Consider the following 23245-nt stretch of genomic DNA (forward strand, 5'->3'; position numbering starts at 1 on the left):
CTAATTGTGTATTTATTTTATTGTAAGGTGCCTGGATACAGGTACATTAGTAAACCTTAGAATTTATTCTTAAACCTTTAACCTTTAATTTTTTTCTCTCAACAATGCTACATCTATTATGTTTTGTATGATGAGAGATTTTGCACCCATATGTCAGTATCACTGCTATGAGTCATAAGAAAAGTTGTAATAGACTGTGTATAGAAATATTATGGTTAAAATTATTAAAATTGTTAACAGTAAACTGAAATTCCCTCATATTAAATAATAAGTTATATAATTTTCCTCTCAACTGTTTCTGGTCAGTTTTCAGAATATTCTTTTTTTTTTAATTTATTGCTTCATGACTTACACTTCAAGCCTGAAATGTCATTTCACATTTATTGCTAAAAAATAATCCCCCCCCCCATGGCACAGAAGGACAAAGCCCTTATAGTGACTTAGACAACCTGATTTTGGTTAGTGGGAACAGGAGTTGGAAGGCCAGGAAGATGGGTTAAGTGTGATATGGCTCACCCATCCAGGTGCAATGGAGATGGCTTGGCTCACTCCATGGGTGACACAGTGCTCTGGGTGATAGAGGTTGTGGAGTTCAATCCAGAATGTGGTATTATGGTGGCACAGCCACATAGGTCAGGGGGTATAAACCCAAAAGAGTTGGAGAAATTAAAACAAGTCATGGGGTAGTCATTCAGGGAAGGTCATGTGCTTTCGCCCATAGACTGGTAGTACTGGCATTCTTTGGGAGCTGCCTATCAGTGTTAGGTGCTCCAAGGGCCAGGAGGGAGACCCTAATATCTGCCTGGATATTGGCCCTACAATTGGCTGTTGCCTCACATAGAAAAGAATAGGCTCATAGATTGCAGGGACTGATGGTCAACAGGCAGATGGGTATAAAAAAGTAAAAGAAACTTTTTTGTTAACTTATTTTAAATTAATTGAATTGGTCATGCGCTGGTGTTTCATAGAAGATATTTTGAAAATGTGTACGCAGGTTGTTAAGAAATTGAGAAATGGTCGTGGTATAGGCATTTCGTTAACTGGCTATTAAAAAGCATTGAACAGAAAAGGTGGATTTTAAAATACTACAGCATCTGCTTTAGCTTGGATCAGCAGCAGAGGGGGTTAGTTGTACTTCCTGTGAAAACTGCAAGGGTCTCCCCAACTTCTCTGTTGCTATCATGACATAGTTAAACATGATAAACGATATTGCATGTGTCACCCAGGCAGGCAAAGGAGGCTTATTTTATTTGTTAAGTATGATAGATCACTGATTCATGTAGATCTTTTTCATACTCAGCCCTACAGCATTGTCTTATTAAGTGACATGCTCATAAAGTAGACAAATGGAAGTTGAGGGGATCAAACTCCTGACCAGGAGGTGACTCAATAAGATATTATAGTCTTATTTCTCTCCACTAACTTCCAAACTATAGCCTACTGCATTAGCTGCTAGGCAGATCCCTACTATTTTGGACGGTAGGTAATTGAAAAAGGAGCTCTCTAGAGAAGGAAGATGGAGGATGAGGAGATGGTTTGAAGTTATAATTCCATAATGTAATATGATCAACATTATTTATAAACATTTAATAAAGTTCTTTAAGAAAAACTAAACTTGAAGATCACATAAAGTCCCTAAGTCCCTAGAGAAACAAACAAATGTGAAACATTGCATGCTTTAAAGAGTTAAGCATGGGGTTAGGTTGCCATGTCTACTATCAACATCTTTCTCAGTTTAATGGCACTCTTCTTCCTTCTTCAGTAGTCATACCTATCACAATCCATCCATCTCTTTGCTGGATGGTCTCATTTCTTCTTGCCTTCTTCCTGCCTATCCTAAATCATCCTCACCAGATTGTATTCTGCTTTCAAACACATCTGTCCAAACCAATGAATCTGTTGTCTTTGACTTTCTCTGCAATTGGAGATAACTGGACTTCTGTTCTGATGTCATCAGAGTTAAGCATTTCCGTGCTGCTAATTTCTTCATTATGACCATCTCCTTGGTGCACAACTAATTATTTGTCTCTTCAGTCTTCACAAATTGTTCTGCTTCCTAACTAGGCGCACTCACAAGTGCTACAGATATAACCAGTTTTGCATCAGGTTACTCAGCAAGGATCTGTCACTATATTTCATTAAAGGTCACTTGCCTGAATTCAGACAGCACAACTCAGCATCTATTTAGAGATGTCTCCAAAATTACCACATTCAGATAACTGCTCTGCTTTGTCCTGTGTAATGACAGTCAATGTCCCAAATTATCCTCTCAGATTAAAGGGAGATCACAAAGTAATCATTGCAGTTGCAGAAATAAATTGTTTTGCTCCTCTTTGGTGGTTTGAGCAGGCTGCAGGAACACATCTTTAAAAAAAATCTTTGAAGCATTTCTTTGCCGGAAGCTAGTTAATCAGCTGAAATATAGCAATTACTCCTAATTTCATCCTTCTAGACAAATGGGCTGAGCCTATGCAGACTGTGCTAAACCCATTCATTCGTAACCTCTGTAGCTCTATGGCTGCATCCATGATTACAGTATATTTTATGTTGTAATGCCAGTCGTTATAATATGTTACATAGTGATAATATGTTAACTGTTTGGAAGCATCTAGTCTTATACACATGAACCTTATTTCTCATTTCATTTGTACATTATGTTCTGACTAAGGTCGCAAAATACTGGATTTTTTCAGCAGAACCATATTTTGGTAACATGCATAAATAATGACTCAGTGAATGAATTAATCAATCAATAAATAAATGTTAAGTAGGGCAGAGTTTAATTTGTATGCCACTGTTTATGCAACTGCCATGAATTAGTTAAATGTTGTGATCTGCAAGCACAAACAGTAACTTCATAGGTTTGTTCTAGGCTGTTGATCCACTGAACCATTTGTAGCCTAGCCAATAATCCTACCACTTTACCATGACATGAATTAATGCCAGATCCAACTTACTTTCAGCCCCTTTCCATAAGGACTAGTGGTCAGACCAGTGGTGTACTTACAGCTGCCATCCAATTGTCTAATTTATGCTTTGAAATGGTCATGGAGTTACTTTGCTTTATCTCTAAGAAAAATATATTCCTTAAAAGAGCTATTGTCTGTGAAATTGATCTCTCCTGCCAATGCATCCAATTTATGTTTTGGTGGTAGTTTATGTCTCTTCATTGAGGGTTTAGAGTAGTATTAGTTTTGTGGATGTATGGGAAGTCACATAGGACTAGATATTTTGAGGACCTATAGGCATTGTAAAATCTCTCAATATTTGGTAGGAAATAGAAAACATATTGAGTGTTTTGTGGTTGCCATAGTAAATCAAGAAGAATATGCCTTCTAAAGCTAGGTTATATGGCAAGCTACATATATACATACATACCAAAGGAGGCATTACATTATATTATTGGACTGATAAGGGAGAAGTAAAGGGAGGCTTCCTTTAATCTAGAAAATATGCCTCTAATGATTAGCCTGGCTATATAAAAGGATTCCCTAGCAATAGTGCACATGGTAGTCAAAAAATAGTTCATTATTAATGAACGTGCCCAAGTTTTGCCTAGAAATAGTTCAATAGGGTTATTGTTAACCTGTATTTTATATAACATTGATATTTGTTTTTTAGTCTTCATAATTTTTTTGAGTTATTAGCTATTCAACAGAAACTTCTTTCCATTTCATCCCTTACTTTGTCTATTACTTCAGGTTCAATGCTGGTTTGTGTGTTACATTCTTACCAAATCATTAATATTAACATACAGCGGTTTAATTATTTCCATTTGTTATATAGAATCTAATATTTTATGTACCTTGCTTATAGATGGATAGATGCCATACCACCTCACCTGTGATAAAGAAGGATAAAAGTTCAGAAAAAAGGTAGAAAACACCACAATAATAAACAAGGAAAGTCATGCAGGAAACTTCATTTCCATCTAGTCAGAAGCACTTATAAATGTTCCAGTATGGCTAACTCATTTTTTCAATTTTTTATTTTTTTCCAATTCTTTAGTAGGTAATAAAGGAATATCCTTCCAAACTACTTTGTTTCACCGGATAAACAGAAGTTTATTTAATATTTTTTTTCCAAAAAATGGTTCTCATGGCTGCAATGGCTTTCATTTTTTAACTACTTCAAAAGGCCAAGCAACAGAAATGGAAATCGGTTGTCTTTCATAAATAAAGTTTTTCTTTCTTATTGCAGTAGACAGAATTTCCTCTGTCTCCTTGATTTAAAAAAAAAAAACAATAATAGGTTGTGGCAAAGATCGACTATTGTGATCAGTTTGTTTGAGAGCATTCCTATGTATTCTGTTGTAAAAGAATCTCTGATTATGCTTGTTATCCAATAAGTCATTTAGTATTCACTGAACTACTACATTAAGTCCATTCTATGGATTCCAAACTTCTGCCACATTGATTATTCTAAAAACTTTTCCTTCTGGATGCATTTCAAAATTCATGTTAATATTCATGCTCTTAATGGCACTGTTTTCTGTTGTTCAAAGTTAAGAAACTCTATTTTTTCTTCCAAAATTTTGATTTAATTAGATTATGCCAAAAATTGTTCTTCTAAAAGGTTAAGGAGGGCTGAATGTGTACTACTTGGTCGAATGTTGCTTGTAATTTGTTCAACTTTTCACAAATAAATGAAATTTTGTTACTCACAGCAACTGAACTTGTTTTAAGGTATTCACCTCAGTTTAGAATACTAGCTGTGGGTCATGGTGACTTGCTGGTATCTGTCTCAAATTAAAGGTTCTTCCAATTTAGTCCCAAACTTATTCCCATCTAGTTCACATCTTCTATACTTCTGAAGCTATTACTCAACAATACCAGATTCTACTGTTATGCTTTCAGTAAAACATTTAAACAGTGTTTGGTTTTTTTTTTGGGGTTTTTTTGGGAGGGGGGGGGCTCGGAGCTTGGTGATTCCTGTTTTATTTTACCAAATGAGTTTGTTCTTAAATTTGTCCCAATACTTATGTCTTTTGGAGACTGAGGTCTTAATGCTAGCTTGGAGTTGAAAGTAGAGTTTACCCATGAAAATTGCAGCATGTGAAAAAGTGTTATCTAGGTGAGGAGGGTGCTTGAATTTAATTATGTCATCTGTTACCAGAAATAAATTTACCTTGCAGAAGTCTCTGAATAGGGGGAGATTTTGTGATAACTCAGGTTTCACACCTAATGTAAATGTTATTCCATAATGGTTAGATCTGACTGTTGAGTTAGTAAAGGCCAGTTGGCATAAGGGTTAAGGTATTCACTTCCCATGCACAACAAGATTTAATCATGACCTCCACCCAATGCTGCATGGAGCGTGCATGCTCTTCTTGTGTCTCTGTGGGGTTCCTCCCACCTCCCAAAAGCATGCTGAGTGTTTCCACCTCAAGCTCATTCAAGAAAGGAGTAGTACGCAGACTAGAAATGGTGTGAGAACTGTGGTAAAGGAGAGGCTTCAGGAGACTGCAAAGGAATATTAGTAGAATTAGTTAATGGCACGTGGCAATCAGATTATAGTGTAAGGATAGAACAGTATGCATAATCTCTGCCTATATCTCACAGCAACTTTGTTATAGTAAGGAAAAGAGTGCATTCAGACAGAAGCTGCAGGATCTAGTAGATAAAGCAGGACAACATGAATTGGTGCTGATAATGGGTGACCTGAATGCACATATCTGGATAGACAGAACAGGATATGAGGCTGCCTGCTACCACATGAATGGGGCAAAATGAATAAGGAAGGAGAGGCTATTCTAGACTTCATCTAGCAAATAACTTGAAGGTGGCCAACATATGGTTCAGTAAGACAGATAGTTACAAGACCACATACAACAGTAGCTAATATGCAACTCAGGTAGACTTCCTCCTAGTAAGTAAAGGCCCTGAGGTAGAACCAGCAATTGCAATGCAATCCTCAATTAAACAATCAGCCCACAGCCTAAACTACTGGTTGCCATAGTGATCTAGAAACAGTGGTCAGAGAAGGCTATAATGTCAACACAAACTAGGATGAAGACCTGAAGTTGACTGGAAAGAAAGCACAAGAGTTCAAGGAATGACTTGGGTCTCTAGCACCTCAGGAAGAAGAGGAAATAAGTGGAGATGAAGAAGAAGAATGGAAATTCCTCAAAACAGCATGTATGAGGACTATAAAACAGATATGTGGCCAAGCCAGGACTGGAAATAAGGTATACAAGGAAAGTTGGTGGTGGAATGTAGAAATCCAGGAAGTCATCAAAAGAAAGGAGGAGTGCAGGAAATGTAGAAAATAGAAAACACAGGCTAAGAAGGAATATTTATGTCTAACAAAGAGACTAAGAGAGGAGCTGCAATGGCAAAGAACAAGGGCATCACAAGCACTCTATCAGCTTCTGAAAAGTGACTCAGTATATGTCATAGTAAAACTGTATCAGATTGCAAGGCAAAGATGGAAAGATAAAGAAGATAGTCAGACAGCCTTCATAAGGGATGCCAGCAGCAACCTGCTCACCAGTCCACAGGACATCAAAGGCAGACAAAAGCAGTACTTCCACGGCTTCTGAGTGAAGAAAACTGAAAAGAAGCTGCATTTCCCCAGACAAAGCCTACAATGAAAGAAAAGGAGGATCCCACCCTAGAGGAAGTAAGAACAACACAAAGGAAAATTAAGTCAAGGAAATCAGCAGGCAAAGATGAGATCACAGCAGATATAATCAAGATGTTAGGAGCTGGAGGTTAGAATGTTGCGGGTTAGCATAATGGTTCAGGTATTTGCCCCATATACACAAGGTACAGAGTTTGATTCTCACCATTAAAGAGACATCGTCTAGGCTTAAAATGATCATCAAGGGCAGCTCGGCTAGTACTGAACTATGAGCTTTCATTTGTGATTGGTTGACATAATGGTTAAGGTGAAGAAAATAGACCCCCAGAGAATTAACGGTACAGAACAGCAAAAAATCCAGTACAGAATGTGTATGTACCTGCACCGAAATATGGCACTTTGTTGGATTTGAGAATGACACAGCAGGAACAAAAATAGAAATAAAATCCAAGCATTTATTCACTAATGAATAATCCAAGTACATATTAGCAACTGTTGCATGTGGTCTTGTGACTATGGTAGTGTTACACTTGGATTATACATTAGTGAATAAATGCTGGATTTTATTTCTATTGTTGTTCCTGCTGTTTTATTCACAAATACAATAAAATGCTTTCTTTTGGTGTTGGTCCATGCACATCCTATAATGGTTAAGTGTTGACCTTACCAACACAAGGAGGAAGGTTTGATTCTCAAATGGGGTAACTTCCTAGGCTTAAAATGGCCTAAAAGGACAGTTAGCCTAGTACTAACCTATGACCCTATAACAGGAGAGTTAGGTGAAAAATGGCTCCTATGGTCACTCATAACAGTATGGAGAGAAAAGTGTATCACAGATGACTAAAGAATAAGCATACTAGTGTAAGTGTACAAGAACAAAGGTTGACATCCACATCTGAAGACAGTATAGCGGTATCTAACTGCTATGACACTGCATGAAAGTTCAGGAGAGGGTGATTGATAAATATTCACAGTATTAGAAAGTAAGATGGGAGATGAGCAGTTTGCATTCATTTCAGGATGCAGCACAACCAACCTGATGATTACAGTGAGACATATACTTTAGAAGAAGCTAGAGATGAGGAAAAAGTTCAACTAGGCATTCCTAGACTTGGAGAAAGCATATGATATGGTCACAAGAAAACTAATTTGGGCAGGTCTGCAGTGGTTCAAAGTCCCAGAAATCTTGGCAGAATTAGTTCAGGCTCTGTAAAGACACAGTGACTCAAGTAAGAATAATGTTTGATGTTACAGAAGTGCAAAAGTGTGTCTTAGGATAGGTGTGCATCAGGGTTCAGATAACAAACAGGTCACAGGGGACAGATCAACAGTTACTGTATGTAAATAACATGGAATTACAGGTAGACTCTGAACAAGAACTTCAGCAGATTATTGGGAAAGGGAATGCAAAACTGAAGACACATGGGTTGAGACTGGGTACAGATAAGACAGCTGTGATGGCAATAAATGAGAGAAATCAGAAGAAGCTGAGAAGTGAGACGGAATGGAAACTAGTGGAACAGGTTAACAGCTTCAAGTATCTGGGAAAAGCAATTGAAGAGAAGTCTGAGTGAGGAGGTCAAAGCTAAAATCAGAGTGGCTGTAGCCAACTGGCAAGAATGTCAGTTGTAGTGTATGACAGAAGAATGTCAAAGAAGCTGAAAAGTAAGGAGAGCATAACAGTGGTGTGACCAGCACTACTGTATGTTCCAGAAAGACTACTAAAGGTAGAGCAGTAGAAGAAGCTAGAAGTGATGGAGATGAAGTTTCTGAAATGAGTGATAGGATGCACACTGAGGGACCAACAAACACATATGGACATTACAGCAGAAGCAAAAATAGCTCCAATTAAAGAGAAGGTCAAAGAGAACAGATTGCAGTGGTTTAGGCACATGTTCAGAAATGCAGAAGACAATCTGGTGAAAAACATTTAGGACAGACAGGAAGAAGGCAAGAGGAAATGAGGGTGTTCAGCAAAGAGTTGGATGGATTGTGGGAGCAAAGACCCTCAACAGTCAAGCATGATGGTCAAAGAAGGTAGGAGAGTGGCATTGAATCAAAAGAGAAAGATAGAGATGGCAACAATTGACATGACACCCCAACCCCATCTAGAAAAATGGGAAAAAGGGGGGCTTGATAATGATGATGATGAGGATTGGTAATGGTGGGCTCTGTGCATTGGTGCCTATATTTGCAAGAACCAGGTCTAATATTTTGAGCCCTTCTTTCAGCTATGGACTACTCAGTCCATGACTTTTATATCAATAAAAGGCAGGAATCTCTATGCATACTTATTTGCGGTCGTATAGTTTCTCCCAGTTAATTGCGACATAGTTGATATCACCCAAGAGGAGTATTTGGCTCTATTGTGATGGATGTCAGTTTGCTAAGATATGCCTCATGATCTGCCAGTGTCATAAATTGGGTAGTTTGCTGGGTTTTCTTCAGGTCATTGCCCTGCATTACAAATCTGGAGATAAATGGTTTTATAGTAAAGCAGATACATCAGTTACAACACCAACTTTAATTTTGGATTTGAAGGAGTGGTAGACATTAAAACCCTGCACTGTGGGGCTGCTTTTGCTATTCTGAAACCATGTTTCAGTGACTACTCATATCCCAGTATTTTCAAAAGTTAGGAATGCCTGTAAGGAAAATAACTCTTTGTTTAGGCTTCTAGCAATACTCAGTGCTACTTTTAGATGACTTTGTTTGTGGTTGTTTATGTAGGTAATTTGAAGAGACTGACCCTGCCTAAAAAAGACACTAAGAAGGAATAAAAATATTAACAGATATACAGAAGTCAAGAGGAGTTACATGCAGACCAAACCAAGCAAAGCAACCTGGGCTGTCAAATATCTCTTCTCGGGCTGATATATATTAGATTATCCTAGAATGACAAAAACATTGTCAATTATCTTCTGTTTGTATTGAGGCACCATGCTTAGAAATGTTAGGATACTGTTCAATAATAGCAGAAAGAAATTTTGAATTATGTTCCTGTTCTAAGAACAGATGATTTATATATTATATAATCTATTCAAATCTATTAGGCACTAAGAGACATGCACAGAAACTAGAACAGTGTTTCTCAACCGCCAGGCCGTGGCCTGGTACTGGGCCCTGGCTTTAATTATACTGGGCTGCGAGCAGTGGAGATGGAGAAACAATAGTTTAGAATCCATATGTTTCCAGACTCCACCCTGCCAGAAACAACAGCTTTCCTGCTACAAATGTATTCTAAGATACAAATGAATCCCATATCCCACCCTACCCGTTTTTACTGGTCTTTACAGATATTTTAATGCTTTCCACAACTGTGGCTCAATTACGCACTCCAGCAAATGTTTTATTTCAAAAACCCACCCTCTAAATTGTGAACATTCTTACTGTTAAAGAAGACTACAACACACCTCTAAAAGAAGCTGAAGATTTTAACCAACGGATGGCCACAAATTGAAATAAACATCATACAGAAAAGTTGAAAATATCCCCATTTTACACTCACACTATCTCACCATTTTTACTTTCTGAGTTTACAGAAAATATGCTGCACTGACATAATTTAGTCACCTATATTTGTTGCAGGAAGCATCTTCCCCGCCCATAGCCATGGGGCACCTTTACACAGCTCTCCACCACCTTCAGCAAAACACACCGCCACACGTTGGTCCCGCCCACTCTTCCACTGCTTGGATAGTAGCGGCTTTGATTTGTTTTGTGCATTTTGTTGGTTTTCACTTCCCATCACTCTAAAGCAACAGGTATTGAACATTATACCCTCAGGTGAGGAGAGCAGCACTGCATGCTGAAACTGAAGGGGAGTAGAAGGTGGCTGCTAACGCAGTGCGTTGTAAAATAAGAAGAAAAAATGATTTTGTTTATGGTCCTAAAATTATATTTTTGAGTTTATTTTTGTGTAAAGAGGCATAGTTGTATGATGGCACAAGCAGATAAAAAGTACATCAATAATCTCAGCGGAACTAAGAAGGCCATAGGGGTGGTTACCAGTGGAGGAGATGCTCAAGGTAAAGTGACAGTGTAGCAAGTGTGAAGGAGGGAATCCAGGTCACTTGTGAAGGGTGGTATATCTCTCCACCAAGCAGGATCTCATCATCCACTTTGCGTTGCTTAAAGGGAGCAGAAGAACCTCAGTGCTGTGCCATGTAAGAGTAGAAGGTTTGCCAGTACATTGTAATGTTGAGTTTTGGAGTGAATGTGCATTAAGGGGATAATAAACACTAACATTGTAATCTTTTATTCTGTGTTTTGTTAGAATTTGCAGTTCTCCTTATAATCTTTTTTCTTCTTAAAGTAGTGCTTGTATCTTGGGATACAGTCCAGTCTTTTCTAAATGCAGTCAGAATGACATTGCTTTCTAGCCAGCTTATCTTGTGTTTTGGTAGAATCATATGCTACACTGAGTACCCCCGATTTTAACCCTAAGTGTGTGCTGATGGTGAGGGGGGGTTTGTATGGGTGTGTATAGGTTCCACATGCTGGGTGACTTCCTAAAGTTGGTTTTCAGTTATGGTAGTTTATGGTTTCATACGTCTACCTGCCACCTGTGCAATTTTAAAATACATTACAGTACAGTTTTCTGCTAACATATGCTGCCCAGTTGCCCAAGTGTTTTTGCTGCTTTCAGGTAAGGAGAGTTGCTTGGGGGGGTTATGCTGATTGCTGGGGGATTCATGCTGATGTTTTGTGTTTTTGCTGGGGGTTTATGCTGATGTTTTGTGTGTGTTTTTGCTGGGGGTTTATGCTGATGATTTGTGTGTGTGTGTGTGTCTGTGTGTGTGCTCGCTGATTTTTTTTGTGTGTGTGTATTTTTTCTGGGGGTTATGCTTTGTAGTTTGTGTGTGTGTGTGTGTGTGTGTGTGTGTGTGTGTGTGTGTGTGTGTGTGTGTGTGTGTGTGTGTGTGTGTGTGTGTTTTGCTGATTTTTTTTGTATGTGTGTTTTTACTGGGAGGGGTTATGTTGTTTTTGTGTGTGTGTGTGTGTGTGTGTGTGTGTGTGTGTGTGTGTGTGTGTGTGTGTGTGTGTGTGTGTTTTACATTTAAAATGGGAGGGGTTATGCTGTTTTTTCTGTGTGTGTGTGTGTGTGTGTGTGTGTGTGTGTGTGTGTGTGTGTGTGTGTGTGTGTGCGCGTGTGTGTGTTATTTTACATTTAAAATTTTAGTTACTGTTGGAGCTAGTGTTTAGAATTGAGAGATTCATACATTTATCTTTATTAAATTAGATACTTTGCATATATAAATATTTGGTGTGTGCATGCGATGTGTTTTGCTGACAATTTGACATCCTCCTGCTTTGGAAAGGTATTTATGAGTAAATTTGCTGGGAGCAGGCCCTTGTCTTACAAAAAATAATTTATCATGCCCCGGCCTCACAAAGGTTGAGAACCACTGAACTAGAACATGGATCATGGAGGCGGCAGTGGAAAAGGTGAGAGACAAAGGATATGATGGAATAATAAAGAGAGATAAGATGTGTGATTAAGTGAACTTAAATCTGGTCAAGTGTTAAAAGAAAGAAAAAAAGACAAACTCTGAAAAGCAGTAAAAGATTAGAATAAATAAAATAAAATAGTTTGATAATAAGAATTTTTAAGAGAGAGAAATATGTAATATTGTCACCATTTTATAACTATTCAATCAATGACAGGCACATGTCTGGATAGTCTTGTAAATGTCCACCAGGAAAAATAACCACCTCCTGAACTTTGTTGACTATGAAGTGAATAAAGGTCCTATCGCAGTCTCTGACATTGAGCAAATCAGTGAAAAAAAACGCTGTTTGATGTTGTCTGACACAACCAGACCAGTTATCAATGACTTAGTAGATGTTCAGTTGATTACAACAAAGTCATTAAACTATGAAAACTAAAAAGAAAAAACAGATCCACCTGCTGCCAAAGTGTATCTTAGGGCATTGATTTCTCAAGATGTACTAGTTTTGAGTTGCAACATAATTGAGGGAAACTTAAAAGATTATTTTGGCAGTGCTAAATGACTGCTTATTTTGCAATGGATACCTGGGAGGGTCAATAGCACTTAAATAAAATGTTTATTCTGACACAAGGGTGCAAAATCCTTTAATCTTTATGTAAGAGTGATCATGCAGATCGGTATTCTCTGGTTTTCTATACATTTTTTTCTATGCTATTCCATTTGTAACATTTGCATAAATAAAAAGGTGGCAGAAAAATGTCATGTTAGGTGTATTTAATTAACTGATTCTCCATCATACAATTGCATTTCATTATGTTACAGGTCATGATAAGTGTTCAGAATGAAGCCTCACGTGGCTTCTGCACACAAACACACAAACACCCATGAATACACTTGAGAATTGTTGTTGCATCTAATCATCTAGTTAAGTCCAACTCTTTACTACCTCAAGGTTGTCATCATACCAGGCTTGACTGTCAGTAACTGCTTCTTTAATTTCTTTTAAAGTCATATTTAGTATTTGAGTAATGTCATCCATATTTTATCCACTGCTTCCTCTCCTTGTTTTGCCTTCAGTCTTTCCCAGCATTAGTGTCTTCTCTAGTGAATTTTGCCTTTTGCATTATATAATCTAAAGACTTGAGAACATGCACTTTACTGAACAGTCTGTGATTACTTCCCTATGTACTGATTGACTATCCTACAGTCCATGGACCTCTCAAAAGTTTTCTTCAACAGCACAGTTCAAAAGCATTGATGTTCTGATTCACAGCCTCTCTTTTAGACTAGGTCACATGGCCATATGTTATATTGGGAAATGATTGCTTTGACTGTAAATACCTTGCTTGACAATGTGATATCTTGTCTGCTTTAGAACTTATCCAGATTTGCCATAGATTTCCTTCTAAAAAGCATAAACCCTTAATTTCATGTGTGTGATCACCATCAGCTAAGAACTTTGTGCCTAAGAAAATAAAATATGTCACTGCCATTGTGTTTGTGTGTTCTGTATGTTGTTTTTAAGTATTTGCTTGCACATTCTTGTGTTTGTGATGGGGCTTGTGAAGTTTCCAGGAAAAGCAGCATGCGGATTAACGCAGATCGTGTATATTAAATAACTCCCAGTTAACCTTTAACCATGAATGGAACCCCTATGCCCTTCTTCTCTTAGCCAATCTGAGGTCATTCAATAGCAGAGCAGCAGTGGGGACTGAGGTGCAAGAAATGGACAGGGAAAAAGCATTGATTGGTGGCAGTATGTAGGACAGTGAGCTCAGAACAAGAGAGGTGCAAAAACTCTATTTAAAGCAATGGCTTCTTGAAGTATGAAAAAAGTTTTCAGATTAATTCTGATTCATTTCCCTTCACTTAATTCACAAGAATAAACTTTAATAATAAGAAAGCAAATTGCTCTAGGGGACAGTTAACTATTTGAGATATTAATTATATTATCTAAAATCTACAGTCAGCTGTTTCATAAACGTCTGGTTAATCTGACACAGACAAAAGAAAAGTTTTAATGTTAAAATGATATGCTATCTTTTTATTTAAATAATTAATGCATTTTTATTGGTTTAAAGGAATAATTCTTCCAAAAATATTCATAATAGCAATATATTGGAATACTGAAATGCTGTTAAGATTTAGAATATAGACAGCAGATTATAGGTAGTGGTGTCCATTGCTTTATGCATGGCCTTGCCAGACCATTGTGAGTGCTTCAGCCAGTTGTTTCACTATCTGCAATCCTGTAGTAGGCTTTCCTATTAAACTAGCAAGACTTACTTAGGAGTCTAGAAGGCCCTGTCTGCGGACGTAAAAAAAAACTTATCGACTTTCTATCATTTCTTGATAGGTAAGCAACATAAAAACACAAACAACATTAATATTCACTCAAGTGACATAAAATATGATGCAAAAAAAAAAATATATATATATATATATATATATATATATATTAATATAGTTGGTAAGATCAATGACATTGTACATAAGCCTAAACATACATCTGTTCTCATATTAAAACCTTGCTGTTAGACATTTCAGTGTTTAAAGTCTACCCAAATCTATGCAGCAAAACTTATCAAAAGTTGATTTCCACATGATAAAATTATGTCATATGATCCATTCATATTGATACTAGTTTTAGTCTGTTCAGAGAGTTGGGAAAGCCAGGGCTTATTCTAGCATTAGCAGATATAAGGCAATAAAAGTAATTATAGAGCGGATACTAGTTCATTATAGGGCACACAGATACTCAAACACACACACACACACCCCATGCATGTCTATGAACAATTTTGAAGAATACAAATCCAATTACACCACATCTGTCATGAGGAAGGAAGGTAGAACTTTCAGTAAACATGTACAAGAACCAGGGTCTATCAGGTAGTAACACTAACTCATGCACCAATGTGTTGCCCTAATATTATTAAAAGTTATTTTCACATTCAATATCATTTATGTCGGACTCAAGGAAGTATCCAGAATCTCATATTTTGTACATACATTGGCATACTTTTGTCCAAAACCCACTTTGTAGTAGAAAATATGTAGATCCAACTGTCCCCTTTAATAATTAAATAAAGGAGAACATTGCTTTTATCTGTCACCTACTACAACACAGCATATTTTTAGAGGGGTAATAAAGATTCATGTTGGGGCACTTAGTTGCAGAGTAATATGCATCTTCCAGTCACTTATTTCCTGACATCTGAAAAAGTATGAGAAGATGAACCCGGTTTTATACATAGAGTTTGTGTGTTTATGGCCCAGAGCTGCCCTTTATCATGCCTGAACAAAGTCTGCTCTTATGTTCTCCACTTCATTCATGCTTGGAGGGAAGACATCTGCAATTGTGTTTCATTATTTTCTTCTCTGACATTAAGTGCTATCAGCTTCTTCTACCTCTTGCCTTTTTGTGAAATCATATCAATTTAAATCCATATATTTTCTTACGTCTATTTGCTCTCCAAGACAAAAATCAAAATCAAAGACTTTTTGGTACCATTTTGCTCCAAATGCAAGATGCACCAGAAAGATTCATACTAAGGAAGTACACAAGAAAGTCTTCTGAGCCACAGAGTAACTTACTTTGTAAATCCTCATTGATAAATAAGATGCCTAATAAATCTTAATTTTGTTTTTTTAAATGAATATATTGAGAACCACCTACCATGTTATGACTGTCATCGACAGAGTTATGTGGCCCTCCAGCTGGTAACTTTTAGGTTTAGAGGTACATAGCCGGCATGCAGTCGAGGAGAGCACAGAGGAGTCTAGCCCAATTTGCCAACTGCCTCAGAGCACTGTCTGGTTAACAGACTTGCTCAGTCACAAATCAGGCAAATGGAGGCAGAGTAACTCAAGCCCAGGACTGCAGGATGCAGCTTGGAGCCTCAATCCTCCATGCAAACTGCCAATCTTAGTTTATTTTGACTGTAAACCATATATATATATATATATATATATATATATATATATATATATATATATATATATATATATAGATATAGATAGATAGGTAGATATACATATAGATATATAGATACAGACAGATATATATAGATATAGGCAGATATATAAATAATGTACCAATAATAATAATAATAATAATAATGTAATCAAAATGTAGAATTATCATCTCAGTCCTGAAAAATGTTTAAATTTTAAAACACATGGTTCCTGGAAACCAAATATACAGAAAAACAGAAAGATCTCATAATTTGTCTGATCAGTGTTAGTGTTCTGGAAAGGGTTTTTGTAAGCTATGGTACAGGGTTAGTGTTAGAGGCAGGGAAAGGGTTAGAGCCTGCAGGTATTAGTAAGTTAATCAGAAAGGCACCTTCCATAGCACTATCACTAAACAAGACAGGCTTGGACACACACAGCATGCACCAACTAAATCTATCCCCTTAACTAATCCTTAGCTGAACCCTAATCTGCATACACTTGCATAATACTAAATGTATCCTATTCCCTAATCCTTACCCTAACCCACATATACTTGAAAAATACAAACCACAATGGAAAAATAATATTTTACACTACCAGAGATACCTGGACGATATATGTATTTTATGGGAAGGTAGTAAAACAAGCTTGGAGGCTTTTTTGGTTTACATAAATGAGACTACTAACTTTTTAAAATTCACATCTAATGTTAGTGAGAACCAGATGAATTACCTTGATGTGTTATTGTATAAAAACATGGAATTACAAATATTTGAGTCTTCAATTTATAGAAAACCAACCTTCTCCAACATATATCTCCATTTTAGTAGTGCCCATCCTTTTTCTCAGAAGAAAGGTATTGTGAAAGGCCAATTCATCAGAGCTTCTAGAATGTGTAACACTGATAAGAAGTTCTCTGATGAAGCTCAAAGGTTGACAAAACTATTTCTTGAGAGAGGTTATCCTTTGACACTAATAGAAAAAATGCACCAAGAAGTTTTACTAAGAAGAACTGATACATATAGTCCATTGTTGGGCACAGGTATAGAGCTAATTCCAACATCAAACACGACACCTGATGTTGAATCGAATACCCCTTTTTCCCAAACTACTTTTAGTTGTACTTTTAATAACGACACTAGTAAAATTAAGAATATGGTTAGCAAATTTTGGCCTATTTTAACTTCAAATGAAGATACTAAGAAATGGATACCAGAAAGGCCAATTTTTGTAGATGCAAGAAATATTAATTTGAAAGATATGTTTGAAAAACAATTACCACCACAACTTGTCAACAGGGGTGGTAAGGTTGGAACATACAAATGTAATAGTTGCAAACAATGTTCCTCTATTATTGAAACTAATGTTCATTATATTAAATCAAGGAAATTTACCTTAAAGCCAACAGGTTATTGTAACTGTGGCTCAAAGGGTATTATTTATTTAGGAGTTTGCCAAGAATGTGAGAGTTTCTACGTGGGCAAATCTGAAAGAACATTGCGTAAAAGAATTTACGAACATCTGTATGATATTCGAAAAAAGAAAGACAAACGCATTTGTTAAACATCTCACTAACTGCCCTAAGATGACACTAAAATTTTTAGTCATTGAGCAGGTTCCTCTTAACCCTAGAGGGGGAGATTGGGAAACTTCTATAGAATTCAAAGAATTGAATTGGCAGTTAAAACTAAATGCATCAAAACCCCCTGGACTCAACAAAGCCATTAGTATCACTAGTCTTCTTAAACTAAGAAGGGCAAAATTATAACTACAATGAATTTTTAAGAATTTTAGTGCACAATCATAGTATATTTCAATAGATGACTGTTAATAATAACATTTTAGTTTATTAAAATAACTTGTAGAAAACATGACATGTTGTTTTACATGACTACAAACATTTTGTTCACTTTTTAGGTAAATTTCACCTAATTTTAATTCAGTAGTACATGTTAGTGGCTATTCGTTTTGAGTCTTTCTTTTGGGTAAGACTATTGTTCCAAATAACACCGTAGTAAAAATGTAAACACAGTATGCTCTCACTACTTATAGTAATGAATATATTTTTAACATAATATTTTTATACATATTTTTATATTTAAATACATTTTTCAAAATCAAAATTATATTTAATAAATATTATTATTTATTTAATTGATGTCCATAAAATTCACAGCATTTGAACTTAATATAATTTGTATATACAATTTTTATTTTATTATTTTTTTACCCATTCACTAATTTAATAATATAATAAATTATTAATATTTATGAATTGTACAGGTATCAAATTATCATAAAAAAGTCATACATTTAAATAATAAATAACAACTTACGTAGTGGTTTAACTAATATTAGAAATTCCTTAGTAGTTGTTCAATCAACATTGATTTTTTACTCTTACACACTTATTCTTATAAAATTGTAAAAGTATTCTGCAAACGGTATGTTTAAGGAATATAAATTAATATGTATTTAATGTTGATTTGCTATACTTTATTTTCTTTATCACACAGATTTTCTACTACCAAGATTTATTTTATAGATATATGTATTATTTTAAACGGACAAATATTTTATAATATTATGATATTGTACACAACAATGTTTATTTACTTATTTATTTCATTTAACATTCACAATTAACAACAACAATTAATTCTACAAGCGTATAAAAATTTTATCATAAGTAGGGCCATGTACTGTTACAACACATCCGTAGTCCTGCATAAGCTTCAGATTACACTTTTTGGCAACGAAGTATCCAAGAGCGTAATATTTACAATACCTCTTACAAGATTATTCAAGACTAGTAAAACATAAAGTATTGCATACAATTTACATTATTATTATTTTTAGAGATATTATTTAATGACAATCCATTTGGAAGAAGTAAACACTTACACACTATAGCAACCACGGGGCATACAAATAACTAAAGAATGCTGACAAGTATTTACCGCAACCCTAGTCATTCTCATAACCAGTTCTTACTTAGTATATTGTTTAGATTATTGTTGCATAATACTAATGTTGGAAAAAGAAGAAAAAATATTTGTTTAAGCGTACTTTATTATGCTTAAGGGTTGAAACACGCTCACTGTAAACACTAATTTAGAACACCGTGAAGCGATGTTGCTATAAGCAATTCAAGCAGTAAGCAAAGCTTTGCATTTTGGATTGGTGCAATTTACTTTGTACGTTGCTTTAATTGAATAATTGGTTTCAAAAGCTTGTATATAAGCACATAAAGTTTTCTAGGTGGTTCATCTTGATAAAGCCCGTCATGGTAACGGGTGAAAGCGCTTGATTCACTTTGGTTTACATTTGGATTTACTTGTGTTTCGATTTTATTAACTGTTCGTGCATCTTTTAAACTACTGGTAAAGTAATAAAAGAACGTTTGTCTACAAACTGAGGAGTATTTGTTCCAGTTAAAGAAGAGTTTATTGGGCTTCAGTGCTTGTGCATACATTTTTCTTTGAAAAATACAAAATCTATCCCCTTACCCACCCCTTATCCTAAGCTTAACTCTAGCACACATACACTCATACAACACTAAACCTATCTGCTCACCCAACCCTGACCATAATCTCATACACTCTGTCACACACACACATGCGCACACACACACACACACACACACACACACACACACACACACACACACACACACACACACACACACATGAATGCTCGCACATATACACGTGCACCCGCGTGCGTGCATACACACACACACACACACACACACACACACACACACACACACACACACACACAGCTTCCTAACCTCTAATAACAACCATCACTTCACTGTATACATTATTTATTTATTTATTGACATTTGATTACAGGGAAAGTCCTACTGGGTAGGACCCCATTTTCAGTGGAGGTCCGTAAGAAAAGCTCCAAAGTATTTCAAAATATTTTAAGAACAATAATTTTAAAATCTTCAAAAATAAAACAAAAACATCTGCAGTTTAAATAGTTATAACAAACTAAACATAGTAGAACAAAACACTGCTTAAGAATCGAACTGAGGTAATGTAACAATCATTTAAAATTTACAGAAATTTTAGACAGTTTGTGGAGAAATTAAAGGTAAGTTAGTCTAATACAAATATGAATTGCTATATGAAGTGAGGGAAAAACAGGAGTATGATATATTTAGAGAGAAAGTCGGGGAAGAGAATTAGATAGCGGTAAGGAAGTAAATGAAGAAGGGAGAGTAAGGAGGTGTAAGGAATGAAAAGATACTTGTTCATATTTAGGATATAGTTTATACTGGTTTTGAGGAAGAACAAAGCCAGATTTTAGCTAGGATGTCTTTCAGAGTGGTTTTGAAAGATGGTAGGGAGGGTATAGACCTGATGGATACAGGTAAGGAGTTCCAGGCCTTAGAAACCTTGTACTAGTACAGACAATGCTCAGCAGATTTACTACGTTTGTAGACAGACAAGAGTTTTTGGTCACTGGATCGCCATGACTGGCTGGGAACATGGTTGTGCAGAATGTGTTTTAGTGCTGGACAAAAAGATGGATGCTGGATAATTTTATCGGTGGTAAGAAGTTGTGTATATGTTAGTTGATGTAACAATTTTAAGCAATTTAGGCTTTTCAGTGCTATACAGTGGTGGGCTCTGAAGGGGGTATGTGCTGCTAATTTAGCAGCTTTGTTTTGGCATTGTTCAAGTTTTAATTTTTGCGAAGTGTGGAGGTTAGTAAGGATGGGAGCACTATAAAGAAGTGTGGGGAAGTGATAAGTAGTGGCAAGTGTAGTTTTAGTCGCATTTATGAAAGTTTTTGGCTCTGTAAAGCATCCTTAGTTTTTGATGAGTTTTTCTTATGCAATTCTGTATATGCAGGTCAAATGTAAGATTATCATTCACTATCACCCCTAATAGTTTTCTATTACAAGTCACTTCAATGATTGTATTTTAAAGAAAGACGAGTTTTTGCATGAGACAGGAATTTGGCGAAAAAGTAGAAGTTTTGCCTTTTAAGGGTTGAGCATGAGTTGTGAGCTACAAAGCCATGTTTCAGTGGTTGTTAAAGCTTCCAAAGTAGTTTTTTAGAGGTGTACCATGATATCAGATGTACAAACAAGAGCAGAATCATCTACATATTGTATTAGGGTGGCCTCTTGTTTGGAAGTATAGAGGGTGTTGCTGAAAATATTAAAGACGAGGGGACCAAGGATAAAACTTTGTCCATTCACAATTTACAACATTCGACTATTCTCAAACATGACATACATTTAAAATACATAGAGTCTAAACACATAATATGCAACTGTATATGGAAATATATATTTATTTATAGATGTGTGTGTGTGTGTGTGTGTGTGTGTGTGTGTGTCTATATATATATATATATATATATATATATATATATATATATATATATATGTATAGACACACACACACACACACACACACACACACACACATATATATATATATATATATATATATATATATATTCACTTCATAACACTGAAAGCTCAAAACACTGAAACTCAAAACACTGAAACCAAAACGTTGAAACTTCAAAATTTTGAAAACTCAAAACACTGAAACTCAAAACACTGAAAGCACATATCATACATATACTGAGTTTAAACAACATAATCATAGCACTTTCCACCAAGTGCCCCCCTGCTTACACTTGGTGGAAAGTGTTATGATTTATGTTGTTTAAACTCAGTATAAGAATGATATGTGTTTTCAATGTTTTGAAGTTTCAGTGTTTTGGTCTTCTATATTATGAAGTTTTCTCATTTTCAGTGTTTTGAACTTTCAGTGTTATGAAGTGAATCAATATATATATATATATATATATATATATATTATATATATATTTATACACACACACACACACACACACACACACACACACACACATACACACATATATATATATATATATATATATATATCTATATAGGATCAAAGTCCTGAAATATCGAACTTACAGAAAAACAATCTAAAACATGAAAACTTCTAACATTTTTGCAGGGGGGCTTGCCCCCATGCACCCCCCACACCCCCATTACTGAAATATCCCAACTCCAAGATCTCACTACATGTAGTGAAGAAAATGGTAAAGTTGCTGTTCCACACTGTATAGCAATCTCTATTCACAAGGGTCAATATTTCAAAACGTCAAGCCTCTGGTCTTCAACGATCAGAGTTTCGATGTTCTGAGATTTCGATCCGATGAAGGGGATAGAAATATATCTATACATATATATATATATATATATATATATATATATACATACACACTATAGATTTCTATAGCTATATATATATATCTAGTATAAATATTACTGTTGTGTTTCGGCAGCAAATCTGTTAACAATCTCAAAAGATCTTTATCAGTAGGACAGACTATTGGATTGACCTTCCTTTCATGCTGTTAAAAAACAAAATATTTTCTATGCAAATACAATATATGAAGGGTTTTAATACATTTCTTTAAAAATGTAACTAGCATTTCAGCAATATCAAAACTTTTCAGTTTGTCATAATTTCTTCAACAAACTGTAGTTCCAGAAAAAAGAATGAATCTAGCAAAACTGCATTTATTCTTAATACTTAGGCAGAGCATGAAATTAGTTATTTTACACTGTATTTGGCAATAATGAAAACACAAACAGAATAATATGATACAACACAGAGTGGCTATATATAGCAATGAACTATGTCTGCATGTTTGAATAAGCAATCAGCAGGCTTTTCAATGATTTTGCAGAGCTGAAGCATTTCAAGCTGAATCCTACCTGATTGCTGTTCCTTTTTGTTCTCTTTTTCTGATATCCTTTATTCTGATTACACTGTACCTTCCAGTGCTGATTCTATCTGCAATAAAACATTTAAGTAACTGATAGTTTTATGTGTGCACCCACCCATTATAAAAATGTAATTAATGCGCATTTCCTCAGCCAAGCTTATTTCATCACATCTTATTGAGTAATTTCATTTTATTTGTATTTGCAAAAGGGGTACAGCCATGAAATTATAAATGATTACACATACATGAATATGCATACACTGAAGAGGTGCTATCATAGCCAATGCAATACTTATGAGTTAATCATGATTCATCCTCATTCTCCCTACAGGTTTCATAACAAATGAATGGAAAACAGCTACAGTCATTCCTCTGCATAAGGGAGGACCTTCCATAGACTCATAAGTCTGACCAGCCTCATATACAAAGCCATGGAAAGACTTATCATGGAACTA

At 35.7% G+C, this 23245-nt stretch overlaps 1 protein-coding gene across 1 annotated transcript in view; it reads right to left on the reverse strand.

Moving 5' to 3' along the window:
• The window catches only part of LOC122806655 (putative GPI-anchored protein pfl2), a 160555-nt gene extending 137656 nt beyond the window's left edge, over positions 1-22899 (reverse strand). Inside the window, exon 1 of the mRNA XM_044077257.1 lies at positions 22780-22899. The gene's annotated coding sequence lies outside the window, so the exon portion shown is untranslated. The remainder of the gene's footprint in view (positions 1-22779) is intronic.
• Positions 22900-23245: the final 346 nt, after the last annotated feature.

This window comes from Protopterus annectens, chromosome 7.part0 (genome assembly GCF_019279795.1).
Source record: "Protopterus annectens isolate FY-2018-M chromosome 7.part0, PAN1.0, whole genome shotgun sequence".
NCBI classification, from domain to species: domain Eukaryota; kingdom Metazoa; phylum Chordata; order Ceratodontiformes; family Protopteridae; genus Protopterus; species Protopterus annectens.